This window comes from Gossypium arboreum, chromosome 11 (assembly GCF_025698485.1).
Source record: "Gossypium arboreum isolate Shixiya-1 chromosome 11, ASM2569848v2, whole genome shotgun sequence".
NCBI lineage: Eukaryota > Viridiplantae > Streptophyta > Magnoliopsida > Malvales > Malvaceae > Gossypium > Gossypium arboreum.
This window is the reverse complement of record NC_069080.1, coordinates 98,976,286-98,985,342: the sequence shown is the minus strand read 5'-3', so window position 1 is coordinate 98,985,342 and position 9,057 is coordinate 98,976,286. Positions and strand designations below refer to the sequence as shown.

The 9,057-nt window shown below is 35.2% G+C and overlaps 1 non-coding gene across 1 annotated transcript; it reads left to right on the top strand.

Moving 5' to 3' along the window:
* Positions 1 to 245: 245 nt before the first annotated feature.
* LOC128284996 (small nucleolar RNA R71) lies at positions 246 to 353 on the top strand. The gene has a single exon (XR_008275412.1). It is a non-coding gene; the product is annotated as a small nucleolar RNA R71 (small nucleolar RNA).
* The last annotated feature ends 8,704 nt before the right edge of the window (positions 354 to 9,057 follow it).

The following is a 9,057-nucleotide window of genomic DNA, read 5'->3' as shown; positions in this document are numbered from 1 at the left end:
TATTTTTGAGTTCTACTTGATTAGAGAGCATGGTAACCGAATCGACGTTATAAACGTCGGCTGTTTTTGTTGGCTTTATTCTCATGACTTGCCATTGATAGTTATTCAGTGACATCTCCTCTATAAACTCATAGGCATCTTTCGGTGTTTTATTGTTGATGGTTCTGCCAGCAGCTGTATCAACCATTTTTCGAGTCGAAGGATTCAAACCATTGTGAAATGTTTGTACTTGGAGCCAAAGCGGTAACCCATGGTGGGGGCACCCTCTCAAGAGGTCCTTGTATCTTTCCCATGCATCGTAGAGTGTTTCTAAATCTATCTGCATAAAAGAAGAGATATCATTACGTAAATTTATCCGTTTTAGCCGGCGAAAAATATTTTAGTAAAAATTTTTTGGTCATTTGTTCCCAAGTAGTAATTGACCCTCATGGTAACAAGTTTAACCACAATTTAGCTTTGTTCCTCAATGAAAAAGGGAATAACCGAAGACAAATGGCATCATCAGAAATGCCATTGATTTTACATGTATCGCAAAATTCCAGAAAGTTTGCTAAGTGAGCGTTGGGATCTTCATCCTGCAAACCATCGAACTGAACAAATTGTTGTATCATCTGAATAGTGTTAGGTTTTAATTCAAAAGTATTTGCAGCTACAGCAGGTCTAACTATGCTAGATTCAGTTCCTGTTAAAGAAGGTTTAGCATAATCATACATAGTGCGTGGAGTAGGATTTTGATTAACTGCAATTGCAGGAGGTAGCTAATTGCCTTGGTTTTTAGCCATCTCTTCAGTTGGGGGTTGAGTATCGTCTTCTTGCTCGTTCTCTGTGTATTGTAAGCTCCCTTTTATTTCTCTTTGATTTCTGTGATCTATATGATCGATTTCTTCGTCAAAAAGTAATGGTCCCAACGGGTTTCTTCTAGTCATAAACTATAAAAACCTGCCAAGAGAAAGAAAGAGTAGGTTAATAAATAATAATAAAAAAATTAAATTGCAAGAAAAATAAATGGCTAAAGTACTAAAAATTAAGCGCTCCTAATATCTTAGTTCCCCGATAATGGCGCCAAAAACCTGATCGCGTGATTTCGTGATAGGTTTTAAATATTTATAATTACTCGTTCTTGAACTAACTATTATCGTGATGTAGGCAAGTGTACCTATCGAACAGTAGTATAGTTTTAGCAAGACCGGATTGTCGAACCCAAAGGAACTAAAAGTACTAGTAATGACTGTCTTTTTATTATCTAGCCTAAGAATAAAGAGGTTTTGTTTTAATTGACTAATTATCTAAACTAAGAACGCATAGAGAAAAGAATTGGGGAATTGCTTTTGGGAAAAATCGATTAACTTAAGACAATACCTAAAGAAAAATCCACCTAGACTTTACTTGTTATTCTGGCTCCGAATCGGATGATTTATTCATTCAACTTGCTCCATAGAGATCCCTAAGTTATGTTATTATCTCTATTCAAGACTAATAACGTCTAATCCCTAGATTGAATAACCGAGACTTTTCTCTAATTAACACTCTAGGGTTGCATTAACTCAATCTATAGATCCCCTTATTAGGGTTCACCCTAACACCTTGTCACCCTATGTCTAGGCGAGCAATCAACTCCACTTAATTATGACAAATGTACTCTTAGACAGGGTCTATTCCTCCTCTGAATAAGAGTATGTCTTGAATCAGTATCTAGAATTAAGAACACATAATTAAGAACAAGTTAAATATTTATCATACGATTCAGAAAATAATAACAAGATTCGTCTTAGGTTTTATTCCCCTTAGGTATTTAGGGGTTTTAGTTCATAACTAAATAAGAAAAAATCTCAGAAGAATAAAGAATACAAAACATAAAGAAAACCCAAAACTCCTGAAGGGAAATTGAGGAGAGATCTTCAGCCTTGATGATGAATCCGGCTTCTGAGATGGATTAATCGGCTTTCTTGGAGTAATTCCTTACTCCCTTTCCACCGTCTCCCTTTTCTTCCTCCTCTAGGGTGTATTTATAGGCTTTGGAATGCCTAAAAACCCTCAAAATTGGCCTTTTCTGAATTGGACTCAATTTGGGCTCGGCAGGGACATGCCTGTGGCACACGCCCGTGTTTGATTACTTTAGGCCGTGTTCGAGCCTGCCAAATTGACACGGCCGTGTGGTCTGCCCGTGTGAGGAGATCCAGACTATGTTGATTTCGTACTTTGGCCCATTTTCTTTGTTGTTGGCCCGTTTCTCGTTCCTTTCGCTCTCCTATGCTCTCCTAAGTATAAAACATGTAATTAAAGCATTAGGAACATCGAATTCACCAATTCTAATGAGAAATCCTCCATAAAATGCATTAAACATGGGGTAAAAATATGTATAATTTACGGTTTATCACCCACGACCCTCTTGGTATTAGGACTATCAGTAAGCTATACGGTGTCGTGTAGAAGACCATGGTACAGACATGCACTATAACTGCCAGATCAGATAAGTTACGTAGCAATGTTAGCGTATAAGTTGTACTATGCTATACGGTGAACCGCGGTACAGATGTGCAGTATAACTGCCAGATCAGATAATGGTACATAGCGTAGCTAACGTACACGCAGTACAGTACAAGGCGGTAAACCGCTATACCGTAATCAGTAATGTCTACAACCCTTAGGGTATTGGGAGCGCCCATGACCCTCTGGGTATTAGGGGCTATCAGAATGCAGATAAACTGCCAAATCATAAATCTCCCTTCTCTTCAACATCCCACCCCAAAAGCTTTGTATGCAGATGTATGTAAAAGGACGCTCCAACTCAGAATACCAGTTCCAGAGATTTAATCAGAACAACCATTCACATTCAGTCAGTCAATACAGAATCAGGCATGTGCACACACTCATAACTCGAATTCAGTATCAAGCTTGTCACACAACCAATCACATATGACACACATATCAAGTCCAGATCAGAGTCATAATTACCTTCAGTAAAGCTTAGTCGAGGGTTGGCACCCACAGAGTCACAATTACACTTAAATCAACATAATACAATAATTTCGCAAGTTAGAACCATATGGCCGTGTGCCTCGGCCGTGTGGAATTGCCTACGCCGTGTAGGGGTCTACACGCTCATGTGGAGGCCTCACACGCCCGTGTGAAGGCCCCATATGCCAGTGTGGAGGGGGTACACGCCCGTGTGAACAGCCCATGTAACTCACTGTCCAAAAATGCTAAAAGTTAAAAACAGAGGAGACACGACCTTGTGGAGTTCTCACACGCCCGTGTGGCCTCAAAATTCTCCCAAAACCCTAATTCCCAAACCCACACTGTCGTTTACCCAAGGGACATGGCCGTGTGAAGGAAATTCGACGAAAATCCCCAAATTGTACCCAAATTTTACCTGAAACCCTAATTCCCAAATCCACACGGCCGTGTGCCATGGCACACGCCCGTGTGGCCATCGAGAAGGTCACGAAACCACCCCAAAATAGCCCCGAGACGACTGTTTTAGCCACCAAACTTGTCTCTAACCTTTTCCCTATCAAAAACCACCAAAAAGTGATGATTTCTCATCACTTTCATCGACTAAAAACTCAAAATCAATGGGTTAGCATTCAATTATGAAAAGCCGAAAACAAATTCAAACAAAATAAACAGAAAAGGAAACTGTAAACAAGGTTCAAATCCCACACCTGATATGTGATCGAAGATAACGACAGAGTAGCGAAATTCCACAATAAGTCAGCAACTCATTTCATAGAAAACAAAGAGAGCCAAAAAGAAAAAATCGAAGAAGAAGAACAAAAAAAGAAAAAAAACATGAAAAAAATGGAAAAATAAAAATAAAAATAAAAAATATAATAATAAACCAATAACATGATAATTGTTTTACTTGAAAACAAAAACAAAAAAATAAAATGTTTTTCCAAAATGCCCATACAAAGACTCGAACTCAGAACCTTTAGGTATGCTAACATTTTCTCAACCACCAGACTAGCAGGCCTATTCTGCCACTTAAATGCTTAGCCAAACTCATACGTGCAGCCTCCTCACTGTCTATATGCTCAAATCCCAAAACTTCTAGGCCTAAAATTTGGGGCGTTACATAGCAATGTTGAACATAACTCAAATAGACCAAAGATACTTTCGTCTATTAGCATGTTTAGCTTATGTTCTCATACGATAAGAATTCCTTCTAAAATTTAACAGTCACATATACTTCTAAGGATAAATATGCACATAGAATGTCCAGAAGAAGTCATAGTAACTACCCGACTATAAACACTGCACTTAGCCATTAGTATAATTCAAACATTATTCAACTGTCTAATTCTATCATTATTAAGTCAATATTATCCCGTCAATAACAAAAATCAATTCAAAAGAACTTTCAGTTAATACCTTTCTTTAGATATCATACCTGAATATTTTTATTTCATCGAATTCAACTTATTCGTTAACAGCGACTTTACCTAATTTGAATAGTCTTCAGAACTTTTCAATATCTTTTTTATTACTATCTTCATTTGCTAGTTCATTCACTTCTCTAACCACATTATTAATCTTTCGAACACGGACTTCTGTAATTCCACACTCATAGGCTTATTCAACCCAAATCTTACAGATTTCATTGTAACATTTTACAGATAAGGGGTTGAGGGTAGTAAAGCCCCCATTTTAACTCTCTTATACATGCACTTAACACATACTATCACAAGTAGTCAGTTCATTTCTAATTTCACATTCTCAAAACATTTAATAAACATTTACTTTTAATCACTTTTGTTTTTAACACATAGTTCATATGCCAACACAAATCACTAATTCATAATCAAAGCATTTCATATAATAATCATAATCCAAATATCATTACCCATATGCTCATATAATTATAACATTTATCAATAACAATATGTCATACTCTTTGATCCATACCTTTATGAGTTTCAACTCATAATAAACACATTTCCATTCAAACATTTGAGTACACATTCTGTACTATCAGAATTAACTCAGTTGGAAAGCTTATCTATCTCATCAAAACAATTTTCATCAGAGCTGGGAGATATCACACTATCGCAGGTTAAATGTGGCATGTATTGCTAAACTCACATAAGCTATGTTAGTCCTAGAACCAACTAAATTGTAGCTCTGAAACCAACCAAATGTAACACCCCTCACTTGTATCCATCGTCGGACTAGGGTTAATAGGCATTACTGGACATATCGGAACATCTTGCAAACATTTTGCAATCAAAAGTCATGCATTGTCATATCATAGTCAAACATCAACATTAAGCCCCTTTCTTAGGTCAATGAGACCATAACATACATTAGGAAGAGGTTGGGACTAAATCGAACACATACAATTTTTTTTTGAAATTTAACAATTTTTCTAAGTTACGAAGGTCATACACCCGTGTGAGCAAATCGTGTGCCTCACATGGCATTAGACACGCCCGTGTTTCTAGGTCGTGGTAAAACAGGGCATACATACTGACTTATCCACACGGCCACAAGACATGCCCGTGTGTTTAGCCCGTGGTCGAAACTGACTTGGCCACACGCCTGGAACACGCCTGTGTGTGCGACTGTATGGTCTACTCAGGCTCATTACGAAATGACCCTCAAGCAACATGGCAGAGACACACGCCCGTGTAGGCAAAAAATAAGCCATTTACAAGGCCAATATGCTACCAATTTGGGTCCTCCCTACTATTCCAAAATCAAGCATCATATATGCAACATTTTCAGTCAAATTCAACTCCAAACATGTAACAATGAATTCATAATATCATCAACCAATTTCATGCTCATTCTCTATATCAAAGCATACTAAAATCACATGCTAAACATTACCAAATTTCCAACTATAAACCTAACAAAATGATCATTTCACTTGGCCATATACATATATATATCTCTAAACATATCACATTATTTGCCTTTTCAAACTGTATTCAAATAACTAATGCATCATCAATGTTATACTCATCATTTTACCTATAGGAATATGAACCATAAGTCGAAAATACATCTAATATTTCACCTCAATGTTCAAGCCAAATCATATAACAAATTACACCATACATACAACCCATGAATCATACTTCCCAAAATGAACTCAATACATAACCAAATATACACAATATTAGCATCATAATTAAACCATTTTCGCATGGCTATATATATACTCAACTCACAATAATCCATATCAAAACTAGCCTATACATGTCACATAACCAAAACTCAAAGCTTTTATTTACCGAAGCAATAACCGGATAGTATGATGACATCTCCTACAACTTCCAGCCCGAGCAAGTTTTTGAAACTCTATAGATATAGAAAAAAACACACAGAGTAAGCGTTGAATGCTTAGTAAGCAATAAGCAAATAAATCATTTTAATAATATCTATAAACCAATGTCACTAAACTGAATTTATCAAATCACAATCATATATACATTTATTGTACTCGTAAATTCATATAACCACATTAAATAACTCTGCTTGTCTTATTTATCAATGAACGCATAACCATGCTTTCAAATTCGAAAAACAACTGTTAACTTAATCATATAAGTCAGACTTGCATATATTCATGACATCACCAATCAAACTATGTTCATTTGTTACAAATGATACATAAGATTATATCAACTTCTTTATAAACACTTCTAAACTCGAACATCCATAATTCCCTTATTCACATAAACCAAATTTGCATATATGAACCATGTAGCCAACTCAACCATTTTAATTTCATTAACTGTTCAAGTTTTCGAACCAAGAAATCATACATCAAAGCCATGTTTCATATTTTATATATCTCATATCCGAAACATAGAACCACAATTTCATATAACGAGCATATATAAGACATCATTGATTTATATCCATTCCTGTCATTTGTTGTCATATATTTCAAATATGGTCATATGATATATACTCACCTTTCTTTTTTGAATTTCATAACAAATCCCACTTACCTAAATCAGATACAATTTCACATGGTTATTCATTTCTCGGAATGCCCGTTGAACCGTTCGAAATCAATAAGGATACTCAGATAACTCATAAGATCATACAATGCCAAAGTCCCAGATGTGGTCTTACATGTAATCAAATATCGATGTCACTGTCCCAGATAGGGTCTTACACGAAATCATATACGATGCTAATGTCCCAGACATGGTCTTACGCGTAAATCACAAATCGATGCCAACATCCTAGAGGTGGTCTTACATAATAACGCATATCGAAATCCTATGTCGTGACATATGTATCCTAACTATTCCTATGGTTCATACGGGGCTTTTCAGACATTGTCACATTATCAGAACTTTCTCCGATCCAAATTCTATTTCCTCATTTCTTGATCTAATTCAATGCAAATTATACTTATTTAATCATATACTCAATCAAATTCATCCAAAAACACATAAATGGGATAATTACACTTTTGTCCGTGACATTTCACATTTTTCGCAATTTAGTCCCTATTTCACAAAACACAAAATATTCAAAATTTGATCACACCCATACTTGGCCGAATTTCACTAAGGTCCCTAGCAGCCCATATCTTTCATTTATTTCACATTTTGACCCCTAAATTTATAAAATTTACAATTTAATCCCAAATAGGCATTTTTACTAAAAATCACTTAATTAAATATGAAAATCTATTAACACATATTTATTTGTCATCATCAAACACAAAAACCTCAAGCTATCAACAATGGATAATCACAAATTCTTCATAAATTCTAAAAAATAAAGCATGGGCTAGCTAATTTACGAAGCAACGATCTTAAAAACATAAAATTATCAAAAACCGAGTAAAATACATACTGAAATTGAGCTTCAAAAGTGCCAAACATTCAAAGTTTCATCCATGGCTTTATTTTTTCCAACATTCAGCCAAAAATATGACAATGCGTGGCCAATTTATGAATTGTTTTATTTAATCACATATTAATACATAATTTACTATTCTAACCTTTATATTGAAAACAAATTTCAACAATACCAAGTCCCATAAATGTCCACTAACAATTAAATGGTATAATTACCATTTGAGTACTCAAGCAATTAAAATCTATAGTCATTTAATGCATTTAACTTATAGAATTCAACTTTTATGCTTTACGCGATTAAGTCCTTTTTATAAAATCGAGCACACAAACGATAAAATTTTCATTCGAAAATTTCACACATAACAATTCACATACTTTAAGCATGGAATATAATATTAAAATATTTTTCTAACTCGAATTCGTGGTCCCAAAACCACTGTTCCGACTAGGGTCTAAATTGGGCTGTTACAAGAAGCGTTGGAGAAAAGGAATAGTGGGCCTATAGGTTGCTTCCATTGTGATGACCCACATATGATTAATGACTGTCCAAAGAAGGTCACACTCTCTGCTATGGAAGCAAAAATGGAGTCAAATGCAGAGGATAACAATCTGGGTTTGGTACTAGGGGATGTCGAAGATAAGACGAGTCATGGGTTGATGTTTGTAGGCATCATTGTGGTTGGCAGAAAATTGGATGTGCTTGTAACAACCCGTTTTCAGTGAAATCAGAATAGTGGTTTTGGGATCACAAATCTCAGGTCAAATAATTTATTTTAATATTATTTTGTGATCAGCATGATAGTATTATAGTATAAAAATTTCGTTAAAAAAATTTACCGTTTGTATGCTCGATTTGATAAAAAAGACTAAATCGAGTGAAGTGAAAAAGCTGTGTTCTATTAGTTAAAGGTATTAAATAGCTATAGAAATTTAAAGTGGAAGTCCTTATATGGCAATTAGTCCATTAAATGTGATAGTGAAAGATGTTGGCTTGACAATTGTGTATTACTAAATTATGTAAAGGGTCTTTGGTATTTAAGAATATAAAGACAAAATTTAATAAATGAAAGCAAAGTTATCATCTTTTCTTTCTTTCTTCAACTGACTGTGAAGAGGAAAGAAGCCATTTTTGGCTGAGCAGCATTCGGCCAAGCTTCTACTGTCCCATTAGTTATGATTTTTGTCCTGTTTTTGATAATTTTTATGTTTTTAAGATCGTTGCAACTAG